We start from the raw sequence: 13,767 nt of genomic DNA, 5'->3' as shown, positions 1-13,767 counted from the left end.
ATTTGACACATGATGTGGCAAAAAAAGAGTCACAACTACTGGGGACTGGATTACAAAAGGAAAATATCTGTACTTATATAATTGTACTTATTAGGATCATCCTGTTTAACTTGATGTGGAGGGAAAGAGAGAGATTTCTTTTTTTTTGGAAACAACGCACCTGCCCTGGACTGCATCTCACGTTAAAGAAGAACTGGATGCAAGGAGTATTAAGAGTTTAAACGTGACTATTTTCTACAGGGTTCTCTCGCTTTTCAAAAACCACGTGAAACTAGAGTTAGAAAAGAAAACAGCAGGCCCAAGGTCAAAATAAATGCTTTTGAACTCAACTAAGTAGGGGAAAGTAGAACTTGTACTCATCACAGCTCGTATAGAAAGAGGTGCTTACCTAAAACCACCAAGAACCACCTTGAACCACATAGAACCACCTTGAACCACATAGAACTACCTTGAACCACATAGAACCACCTTGAACCACATAGAACCACCTTGAACCACATAGAACCACCTTGAACCACATGGAACTACCTAAAACCACACAGAACTGCATAAAGCCAACTAAAACTACCTCAAACCACCTAAACCATGCTAAACGTTTACAGAGCCCGGTGAAGACATCACATCACACACAGTTACTTGTTTAGTTAATTACTTATTTAGTTAGTCAGTTAGTTCGTTATTTAGTAAATTACTTATTTAGTCAGTTAGTTAATTATTTAGTTAGTTCATTATTTAGTAAATTACTTATTTAGTTAGCTAATTATTTATTTAATTAATTAGTTATGTTGTTATTTTGTTATTCAGTTAATTACTTATTTTGTTAGTACGTTATTTAGTTAGTTCGTTATTTAGTTAGTTAATTAGTGAGTTAATTAGTTCTTTCGTGATGTGTGTCAGTAGAAGTGAAGCGAGGTCACGTCAGCACTTCGGGCTGTGACAGGAATAAGACTTAGACTCAAACTGCTTCATTGAAAAAGACCTGGTAGGAGCGAGGGAGAGCGAGAGCGAGAGGGGGAGCGAGAGCAGGAGAGGGGGCGAGGGTGAGGACGGCAGATAGTGCAGGAAAAGGAAGAAGGCTAGAGAGGGAAGAAAAGCGAGACGTATGTGGCTCAAAAAAGCCATTTTCTGCTCTCTGTGGCTTGTTAGTCTGTCCAATCAAACCAGCAGAGGCTATTTTAAAAAGTCTGAATTAGAGAGAAAAAAGGATGAACTTACCGCCTGCTCCTGGACAGAGTTTTTATAGACACAAACCAAGAAGCGGAGATGGGCTTGTTTACTAACTACTGCTGACTACTCCTCACACTGCACACCTTCATCAGAGCTGAGCTGCTCCTCATCACCTCCATCACCTCATGTGGTGTAGATGCTGCTATCACAGGCCCTGTCTGCTGTCACCACGCAGAGCATAAACTAGCAGCCATTCTGCAACTATTTCATACAAACAGACGCACAATCTGCACTACAACAGCTGAATAAGCACACAATTATTTAAGCTGAACCACAACACTAAACTATTCCAATTAAACAAAAGTGATGTCAGTAAAACAAAACTCTCTCTCTCTTTCTCACACACACACACACACACACACACACACACACACACACACACACACACACACACACACACACACACACACACACACGCATGCACACACAGTAAACTCATGCCCATGAAGAAAATCATATGAATGGGAGGAAAGCCAACCTAACAGCATGAGGGACAGGACAAGGCCTGAACAGGGTCTGGCTGCTCCTGCTGCTGTTCCTAGTTAGGGAGGCTCTGGTCCCCGGCCCAAAAACTGGCCCCCCAAACTTACTGTCCTCCCTGATGCCACCTCCCCGACCCTGTCACTAGTGCCACACATGGCTATCTGTGTGTTGATGCCTCAGTGTCAGTCCCCTGCTGGCGTGACATGCCGTCCTCCTGTGAGAGCCGAGCTGCCTCGGTGGAGCTCCAGCTGGAGACTCTGAGACACCGAGGAGCTCAGGAGGCATAAAAACCTACACGGCTGTAGCCTTTTTCCCCAGCCATCACTTTCTACAATACAAATCAACATTTTCGGAGACGCAGAAAAATCTGAAAAAAAATCAGCGCACCGTCCGGGGCATGTGCAAGACAGGTGTGGAGTGGGGGGCCTGTCGGGGCTACCGTTTGTGGGCAAAAAATTAATGTTCGGAAGGCGAGGGGGCTGCTGGACTGGGCTGCGCCAGTGCGGTGTTTCGTTCACAGTGCAGGCAGCACTGTGTTGTACACATGCCAAGCCTCAGTCAGCACGCAGGGAAGACGAAGGGCAAGAGGAGGGAGGGGAGGCAGAGGGGGAGAGAAAAGAGAGGGAACAGACGAGTCTGGTGAAAAGCAGGAGAGGGAGGGAAATAAAATAGGGAAAGTGTGGCTGCGTTAGTAAATTTGTGTACTTTCAAACATGACTGCAACAAGATGGTGTGGAAGTCCTTGTTTCAAAATGCTCTTGTCGTGCAACACACTGAACACCAGAGCAGAGAACTGACGAAGAAGAGGAGGAGGAAGAAGACTTGCACACTTTTACTGCCACACAGCTTTCATCCAGAAATAGAAGAGAAGAGTTGAGGACAAGGAGAGGTGTGGTGGGGTTAAAATCTGGTCTAACTGCACAGCATATCTGCCAGTTTGCGGATGACTTGCCAGTAAAGTAATTTGGTCATGAGACCAGGCGTGTGTTGTCTGCAGGAGCCCGCACTGAAAAGGAGGCCGTCCCCTGCAGTGGCGAAAGTGCTCCAGCTAAACTCCAGAGTTTTACCCAAACACATGGAAGTATTTCCCAACCCCCAACGCTCCTTTTCTCCTACGCACAAACACACGCCTACATGTAGGGCAGGTCACACTACATACATGTAAAGACTAAAGTCTCACTTTCTTCATTTAAACACACAAATGTGTTGTGAGCCAAACTGACCCTGTGATGAACCAGCGTCTACAGCAGCTCTGAACACACACACACACACACACACACACACACACACACACACACACACACACACACACACACACACACACACACACACACACTGCATACACATCAGGCGTGTGGGAAACAAGGCTGATCAGCTGTACAACAATGACTTTCTAGCAGCAACACAGTACATGTAGCAGCACTGCCATGAAGGAAGTATTTGTGCTGACACACAAGTTGTGAATAATCCACTTTCTCACAATGCCGAGTACAACTGAATGTAAAACTGAACACTGCAGTCTGCAAAACTGAATGTACAACTGAACACTGCAGTCTGCACAACTGAATATACAACTGAACACTGCAGTCTGCACAACTGAACGCAGGAGTCCGTACAACTGAACACTGCAGTCTGAACAACTGAATGTACAACTGAACACTGCAGTCTGTACAACAGAACACTGCAGTCTGTACAACTGAACGCTGCAGTCTGCTAAACTGAATGTACAACTTAACACTGCAGTCTATACAACTGAATGTACAACTGAACGCTGAAGTCTGTACAACTGAACATTGCAGTCTGTACAACTGAATGTATAACTGAACGCTGCAGTCTGAACAACTGAATGTACAACTGAACACTGCAGTCTGTACAACAGAACACTGCAGTCTGTACAACTGAATGTACAACTGAACGCTGCATTCTGTACAACTGCACACTGCAGTCTGTACAATTAAATGTACAACTGAACGCTGCAGTCTGTACAACTGAATATACAACTGAACACTGCAGTCTGCACAACTGAACGCAGGAGTCTGAACAACTGAAATTAAAACCGAACACTGCAGTCTGAACAACTGAATGTACAACTGAACACTGCAGTCTGAACAACTGAAATTAAAACTGAATACTGCAGTCTGAACAACTGAATGTACAACTGAACACTGCAGTCTGAACAACTGAATGTACGACTGAACACTGCAGTCTGCAAAACTGAATGTACAACTGAACACTGCAGTTTGTACAACTGAATATACAACTGAACACTGCAGTCTGCGCAACTGAACGCAGGAGTCTGTACAACTGAACACTGCAGTCTGAACAACTGAAATTAAAACCGAACACTGCAGTCTGAACAACTGAATGTACAACTGAACACTGCAGTCTGTACAACAGAACACTACAGTCTGCACAGCTGAACACTGCAGTCTGTAAAACTGAATGCAGCAGTCTGCACAACTGAACGCTGCAGTCTGTACAACTGAATGTACAACTGAACGCTGCAGTCTATACAACTGGACGTACAACAACACTACAATCTGCACAACTGAATGTACAGCTGAACACTACAGTCTGCACAACTGAATGTACAACTGAACACTGTAGTCTTTACAACTGAATGTTCAACTGAACACTGCAGACTGTACAACTGAACACTGCAGTCTGAACAACTGAATGTACGACTGAACACTGCAGTCTGCAAAACTGAATGTACAACTGAACACTGCAGTCTGTACAACTGAATATACAACTGAACACTGCAGTCTGCACAACTGAACGCAGGAGTCTGTACAACTGAACACTGCAGTCTGAACAACTAAAATTAAAACCGAACACTGCAGTCTGAACAACTGAATGTACAACTGAACACTGCAGTCTGGACAACTGAATGTACAACTTAACACTGCAGTCTGTACAACAGAACACTGCAGTCTGCACAACTGAACACAGCAGTCTGTACAACTGAATGCTGCAGTCTGTACAACTGAACGCTGCAGTCTGTACAACAGAATGTACAGCTGAACACTACAGTCTGCACAACTGAATGTACAATTGAACACTACAGTCTGCACAACTGAACGCTGCAGTCTGTACAACTGAATGTACAACTTAACACTGCCGTCTGTACAACAGAACACTGCAGTCTGCACAACTGAACACTGCAGTCTGTACAACTGAATGCTGCAGTCTGTACAACTGAACACTGCAGTCTGTACAACAGAACACTGCAGTCTGCAAAGCTGAACACTGCAGTCTGTAAAACTGAATGCAGCAGTCTGTACAACTGAATGTACAACTGAACGCTGCAGTCTGAACAACTGAATGTACAACTGAACACTGCAGTCTGGACAACTGAATGTACAACTTAACACTGCAGTCTGCACAACAGAACACTGCAGTCTGCACAACTGAACACTGCAGTCTGTACAACTGAATGCTGCAGTCTGTACAACTGAACGCTGCAGTCTGTACAACTGAATGTACAGCTGAACACTAGTCTGTACAACTGATTGTACAACTGAACACTACAGTCTGCACAACTGAACGCTGCAGTCTGTACAACTGAATGTACAACTGAACGCTGCAGTCTATACAACTGAACGTACAACTGAACACTACAATCTGCACAACTGAATGTACAGCTGAACACTACAGTCTGCACAACTGAACACTGCAGTCTGTACAACTGAATTTACAATTGAACGCTGCATTCTGTACAACTGCACACTGCAGTCTGTACAATTGAATGTACAACTGAACGCTGCAGTCTGTACAACTGAATGTACAACTGAGCACTGCAGTCTGCACAATTGAACACTGCAGTCTGTACAACTGAATGTAGGACTGAACACTGCAGTTTGTACAACTGAATGTACAACTGAACGCTGCAGTCTGTACAACTGAATGCTGCAGTCTGCACAACTGAATATACAACTGAACACTGCAGTCTGCACAACTGAATGTATAACTCAACACTGAGTCTGCACATGAAACTACTGAACCAGCTGCTTCACAGGTCTTCTGGACCAAGGGGCACTACAGCTGTAACATACTGTACTGCTTTCAGTTACATTACAACTGTAACTATACTGAACTGCTTTCAGTTACATTACAACTTCAACATACTGTACTGCTTTCATTTATATATCAACTGTAAAATATTATACTGCTTTCAGTTATATTACAACTGTTAGATACGGTACTTGTTTCAGTTACACTACAATTGTAACATACTGTACTTGTTTCAGCGCAACAATATAGTCAACCCTCTTATTTTATAACCTCCATGTCATTTTTCTGGTATATCATATCTTGCTTGAAAATAGAAACGGTTGATCGAATAGAATAGAATACAGGAGGGGGTTGTATTCGTATGGATCAACACCTTTATTTAGTAGAAACCAACTGTGCTTGTCTATCAGTAATACTGCTGAGCTTATCCTCAAACAAACATGAAATGTAAGACAAAAAATATGACAAAATATGAAATGCAAGACAAAAAATTTACTAACTCAGTTGGCAAAAGCTCTATTTATAAATAAACACATAGGCACCTTATATATATATATATATATATATATATAAAGAGAGAGACACACACACACACACATTTAATATCCAGTGAGTCAAGTAAATTCTTTATGGGACAGTACAAGCCTGATGATTACTTATGGCATAAAAAAGGCTTGTACTGTCTCAGAGAATTTACTTGACTCACTGGGTTTTTTTTATATATATATATATTTTATACTAGAAGAACCCCGCTACAATGTAGCGGTTTGGTTATCCACCCGTCTAAATCTCCCTCCTCTTCATCCTGCCAGCTAACCGCCTTCCCCCTGCCCCTAAACCCCCCCCCCCACATGCTCAGAATCAACTGAAATGCCGAGAAAAGTGGTTTTTAGCCATTTTTAGAAAATGCATAATTATGCATAATTATTATAATTATATTTTAATTTTCTGCTATTTCTCTGGTCCTCTCTGGAACAATACCTACCACCTCCCAAAAAATTAGGATCATAAGTGCATTTTTGCAAAAATGCATATATTTTTCATAATGCCAAAACATTTCTGTCCCAGAAAAAAAAATGTATATAGGTGAAAAAAATGAAAGATGCTCAGAATCATCTGAAATGCCGAGAAAAGTGGTTTTTAGCCATTTTTATAAAACTGCATATTTTGCATATTTATGCATAATTATGCATAATTTTAATTTTCTGGGATTTTTCCCTTACTCTGAGACAATACCTACCACCTCCAAAAAGAATTAGGATCATAAGTACATTAGTTTTCGGTCCCGCTATCTACACTAACACCACACACACACATTACGAAAATATATGAGTAAGATATATGAGATAAGTGGCGTCCAGTATGTATGTATAAGAAAGTTCTAACTGCACAATGCACCTCACAATTCATCTGGTTTGATTTTGGAAAGTAGATAAGCTCTACTGTTTCTAATTAGCCTTCCTTTCTTTGGATGGTGTGAATAAAATGTTGTTTTATTTGAATAAAAGGCTTGTTTATTTATTTGGTAGCATACAGTTTTGCATGTCAGCAGTTTATCTTACTAGAACATGACAGTTTATCTTACTAGAACATGACAATTTATGTTACTAGAAAGTGACAGTTTATCTTACTGGAACATGACAGTTTATCTTACTAGAACATGGCAGTTTATCTTACTAGTACATAGCAATTTATCTTACTCAAAGATGACAGTTTATCTTACTAGAACATGACAGTTTATCTTACTAGAACAAGACAGTTTATCTTACTTGAACACGACAGTTTATGTTACAGGAACATGGCAGTTTATCTTACTAGAATATGACAGTTTATCTTACTAAAACAAGGCAATTTATCTTACTAGAACAAGACAGTTTATCTTACTAAACCAAGGCAATTTAACTTACTAGAACATAACAGTTTATCTTACTAGAACATGACAGTTTATCTTACTAGAACAAGACAGTTTATCTTACTAGAATATGACAGTTAATCTTACTAGAACATGACAGTTTATCTTACTGGAACATGACAGTTTATGTTACTAAAACATGACAGTTTATCTTAGTAAAACATGACAGTTTATCTTAGTAGAACATGACAGTTTATCTTAGTAGAACATGAGAGTTTATCTTACTAGAACAATACAGTTCATGTTACTAGAACATGACAGTTTATCTTAGTAGAACATGACAGTTTATCTTACTAGAACAAGACAGTTTATCTTACTAAAACATGACAGTTTATCTTACTAGAACATGAGTTTATCTTACTAGAACAAGACAGTTTATCTTACTAGAACATGAGTTTATCTTACTAGAACAAGACAGTTTATCTTACTAGAACATGACAGTTTATCTTACTAGAACATGGCAGTTTATCTCAGTAGAACAAGGCAGTTTATCTTACTAGAACATGACAGTTTATGTTACTAGAACTTGGCAGTTTATTTTACTAGAACACGACAGTTTATGTTACTAGAACATGACAGTTTATCTTACTAGAACATGGCAGTTTATGTTACTAGAACAAGACAGTTTATCTTACTAGAACATGAGTTTATCTTACTAGAACAAGACAGTTTATCTTACTAGAACAAGACAGTTCATGTTACTAGAACATGACAGTTTATGTTACTAAAACATGACAGTTTATCTAAGTAGAACATGACAGCTTATCTTAGTAGAACATGACAGTTTATCTTACTAGAACATGAGTTTATCTTACTAGAACAAGACAGTTTATCTTAGCAGAACATGGCAGTTTATCTTAGTAGAACATGACAGTTTATGTTACTAGAACATGACAGTTTATCTTATTAGAACATGACAGTTTATGTTACTAGAATATGGCAGTTTATCTTACTAGAATATGACAGTTTATGTTACTAGAACATGACAGTTTTTCTTACTAGAATATGGCAGTTTGTGTTACTAGAACATGACAGTTTATCTTACTAGAACATGGCAGTTTGTGTTACTAGAACATGACAGTTTATCTTACTAGAACAAGACAGTTCATGTTACTAGAACACGGCAGGTTATGTTACTAGAACATGACAGTTTTTCTTACTAGGATATAGCAGTTTGTGTTACTAGAACATGACAGTTTATCTTACTAGAAAAAGACAGTTCATGTTACTAGAACATGGCAGTTTATGTTACTAGAACATGACAGTTTATCTTACTAGAACAAGACAGTTCATGTTACTAGAACATGACAGTTTATCTTACTAGAACATGACAGTTTATCTTACTAGAACATGAAAGTTTATCTTACTAGAACAAGACAGTTCATGTTACTAGAACACGACAGTTTATCTTACTAGAACATGACAGTTTATCTTACTAGAACAAGGCAGTTTATCTTACTAGAACATGGCAGTTTATCTTACTAGAACAAGGCAGTTTATGTTACAGGAACATGGCAATTTATCTTACTAGAACATGGCAGTTTATCTACTAGAACATGGCAATTTATGTTACAGGAACATGGCAGTTTATGTTACTAGAACATGACAGCTTATCTTACTAGAACACGGCAGTTTATGTTACTAGAACATGACAGCTTATCTTACTAGAACAAGGCAGTTTATGTTACTAGAACAAGACAGCTTATCTTACTAGAACAAGGCAGTTTATCTTACTAGAACATGACAGCTTATCTTACTAGAACAAGGCAGTTTATCTTACTAGAACATGACAGCTTATCTTACTAGAACATGACAGTTTATCTTACTAGAACATGACAGCTTATCTTACTAGAACAAGGCAGTTTATCTTACTAGAACATGGCAGTTTATCTTACTAGAACACGGCAGTTTATGTTACAGGAACATGGCAGTTTATCTTACTAGAACACGGCAGTTTATGTTACAGGAACACGGCAGTTTATGTTACAGGAACACGACAGTTTATCTTACTAGAACACGGCAGTTTATGTTACAGGAACATGGCAGTCCTGTGTGTGACGTGTTCAGAATGTGTGAATGCAGGAATACGAAGACGACCATTAAGACATGTTACAACACAGGCAGCCATGCCTGGCCTGGTGGCCGAGGCAGAACAACACAGACAGCCATGCCTGGCCAAGTGGCCGAGGCAGAACAACACAGACAGCCATGCCTGGCCCGGTGGCTGAGGCAAAACAACACAGACAGGCACGCCTGGCCCGCTGACCGAGGCAGAACAACACAGACAGCAATGCCTGGCCCGGTGGCTGAGGCAGAACAAAACGGGGAGCCATGCCTGCCCCGGTGGCCGAGGCAGAACAACATGGGCAGCCATGCCTGGCCCAGTGGCCGAGGCAGAACAACACGGGCAGCCATGCCTGGCCCAGTGGCTGAGGCAGAACAACACGGACAGCCATACCTGGCCCGGTGGAGGCAGAACAAAAAAAATCAGTCATATCCTTTCTGTCTCATCTATAAAACGTTCTGGTCTTCCAGTTTTCATGAGGTCTCAGTAGTTTCCACTCATGCTTCATGGAAGGCAGCTCTGACAACACGTGAATCTGGTGTGAATGTAATTAACAGAATTAATGAGCGACTGACAGATATTCTTAACAGGTCCATCTCCATTCATCAGCATGGTAGTCTGCACTAATTAGCATGGCTCAAATGTTTTCTGAGTAATTCTTGGTAAATCACAAGAGGACCTCCAGGCCCACTTCACTAACAGGACTAAGTATTGTGTAAGTATTGTGATGCTGCAGTACTATAACATTCAGTAACAGGACTAAGTATTGTGTTTGCTGCAGTACAACATTACTGATTAATATTTCACCTCATGTGATGTCAGGATATCTGGGGTTTGGGTGATACCCAAACGGGTTTTGGGTTCTTTTGTTCCATTTACAGACGGTGAAAATTTAATACAAGATGAATCATCTAGCTACACAATATCTACACAACATGTCTGCAGGCTGAGTGTCTGGACTAGTTGTAGTGATGTGACGGTAGAGGCCGTTTTCCTGCATTTAGACTACATGTAGAAGTGTGTGTGTATGACTGGGTGGGTGTAGCAGTGTGTGTTCATGACAGGGTGGGTGTAGCAGTGTGTTCATGACAGGGTGGGTGCAGCAGTGTGTGTTTATGACAGGGTGGGGGTAGCAGTGTGTGTTCATGACAGGGTGGGTGTAGCAGTGTGTGTTCATGGCATGACAGGGTGGGTGTAAGTGTGTATGACAGGGTGGGTGTAGCAGTGTGTTCATGGCATGACAAGGTGGGTGTAGCAGTGTGTGTTCATTGCATGACAGGGTGGGTTTAGCAGTGTGTGTTCATGGCATGGCAGGGTGGGTGTAGCAGTGTGTTCATGGCATGGCAGGGTGGGTGTAGCAGTGTGTGTTCATGGCATGACAGGGTGGGTGTAGCAGTGTGTGTTCATGGCATGGCAGGGTGGGTGTAACAGTTTGTATGACAGGGTGGGTGTAGCAGCGTGTGTTCATGGCATGACAGGGTGGGTGTAGCAGTGTGTGTTCATGGCATGGCAGGGTGGGTGTAACAGTTTGTATGACAGGGTGGGTGTAACAGTTTGTGTTCATGGCATGGCAGGGTGGGTGTAACAGTTTGTATGACAGGGTGGGTGTAGCAGTGTGTGTTCATGACGGGGTGGGTGTAGCGGTGTGTGTTCATGGCAGGGTGGGTGTTGCGGTGTGTATGACAGGGTGGGTGTTGCGGTGTGTATGACAGGGTGGGTGTTGCGGTGTGTATGACAGGGTGGGCGTAGCAGTGTGTGTTCATGGCGGGGTGGGTGTAGCAGTGTGTGTTCATGGCAGGGTGGGTGTAGCAGTGTGTGTTCATGGCATGGCAGGGTGGGTGTAACAGTTTGTATGACAGGGTGGGTGCAGCAGTGTGTGTTCATGGCATGGCAGGGTGGGTGTAGCAGTGTGTGTTCATGGCATGGCAGGGTGGGTGTAACAGTTTGTATGACAGGTGGGGGTGTAGCAGTGTGTGTTCATGGCATGGCAGGGTGGTTGTGACAGTTTGTATGACAGGGTGGGTGTAGCAGTGTGTTCATGACAGGGTGGGTGCAGCAGTGTGTGTTTATGACAGGGTGGGGGTAGCAGTGTGTGTTCATGACAGGGTGGGTGTAGCAGTGTGTGTTCATGGCATGACAGGGTGGGTGTAAGTGTGTATGACAGGGTGGGTGTAGCAGTGTGTTCATGGCATGACAAGGTGGGTGTAGCAGTGTGTGTTCATTGCATGACAGGGTGGGTTTAGCAGTGTGTGTTCATGGCATGGCAGGGTGGGTGTAGCAGTGTGTTCATGGCATGGCAGGGTGGGTGTAGCAGTGTGTGTTCATGGCATGACAGGGTGGGTGTAGCAGTGTGTGTTCATGGCATGGCAGGGTGGGTGTAACAGTTTGTATGACAGGGTGGGTGTAGCAGCGTGTGTTCATGGCATGACAGGGTGGGTGTAGCAGTGTGTGTTCATGGCATGGCAGGGTGGGTGTAACAGTTTGTATGACAGGGTGGGTGTAACAGTTTGTGTTCATGGCATGGCAGGGTGGGTGTAACAGTTTGTATGACAGGGTGGGTGTAGCAGTGTGTGTTCATGACGGGGTGGGTGTAGCGGTGTGTGTTCATGGCAGGGTGGGTGTTGCGGTGTGTATGACAGGGTGGGTGTTGCGGTGTGTATGACAGGGTGGGTGTTGCGGTGTGTATGACAGGGTGGGCGTAGCAGTGTGTGTTCATGGCGGGGTGGGTGTAGCAGTGTGTGTTCATGGCAGGGTGGGTGTAGCAGTGTGTGTTCATGGCATGGCAGGGTGGGTGTAACAGTTTGTATGACAGGGTGGGTGCAGCAGTGTGTGTTCATGGCATGGCAGGGTGGGTGTAGCAGTGTGTGTTCATGGCATGGCAGGGTGGGTGTAACAGTTTGTATGACAGGTGGGGGTGTAGCAGTGTGTGTTCATGGCATGGCAGGGTGGTTGTGACAGTTTGTATGACAGGGTGGGTGTAACAGTGTGTGTTCATGACGGGGTGGGTGTAGCAGTGTGTGTTCATGACGGGGTGGGTGTTGCGGTGTGTATGACAGGGTGGGTGTTGCGGTGTGTATGACAGGGTGGGTGTAGCAGTGTGTGTTCATGACGGGGTGGGTGTAGCAGTGTGTGTTCATGACGGGGTGGGTGTAGCAGTGTGTGTTCATGGCAGGGTGGGTGTTGCGGTGTGTATGACAGGGTGGGTGTAGCAGTGTGTGTTCATGGCAGGGTGTGTTCATGACGGGGTGGGTGTAGCAGTGTGTGTTCATGGCAGGGTGGGTGTTGCGGTGTGTATGACAGGATGGGTGTAGCAGTGTGTGTTCATGGCAGGGTGGGTGTAGCAGTGTGTGTTCATGACGGGGTGGGTGTAGCAGTGTGTGTTCATGGCAGGGTGGGTGTAGCGGTGTGTGTTCATGGCAGGGTGGGTGTTGCGGTGTGTTCATGACAGGGTGGGTGTAGCAGTGTGTGTTCATGACGGGGTGGGTGTAGCAGTGTGTGTTCATGGCAGGGTGGGTGGGTCAGGAGGGGTGTAGGACACAGCTCGGCGGGGGGGAGGGGTGCGTGCGACGCAGCGCTGAAGTCTTTATGACTAAATTCAGCGTCGCTCTAACGGGAGAGTGAAGTGGTCTACAGTGGTCTATGAAGCGGGTCAGCCATTCTGGGTCTGGAGCAACACGGTACGTGTCCGCTGCTCAGCAGAAGAGCTGTGACGTAGTACCGACTCGCTGAAACAAAGCCGGGGACCAGTTCTGGTCCAGTCCGCTGCGCGGCTGATCACATTTGAAACACAACAGTCCGGTAGGAGTGTCGACAACACGCACAAAGACCTGAACCACACACTAGCAAAACGAGCCGAGTCCACCTCAAACTGCGGACTAGTGTAAACCACCCGGACTTCTTTTCAAACCTCTGAACTAGAAATACACACATTGATAAAACAATGAAACTGCAGTTTCTTACCTAAAGCAGCAGAAACGAGCAGACGGCGCGTATCCGTGTGAAGCTTCCCTCGGACAAGCCGCTGCCGGGCGGCGCGAAGCGGCGGAAAGTCGCCGCGCTGCTCGTC

This window comes from Lampris incognitus, chromosome 20, assembly GCF_029633865.1.
Source record: "Lampris incognitus isolate fLamInc1 chromosome 20, fLamInc1.hap2, whole genome shotgun sequence".
NCBI classification, from domain to species: Eukaryota; Metazoa; Chordata; class Actinopteri; order Lampriformes; family Lampridae; genus Lampris; species Lampris incognitus.
This window is presented reverse-complemented; position numbering follows the sequence as displayed.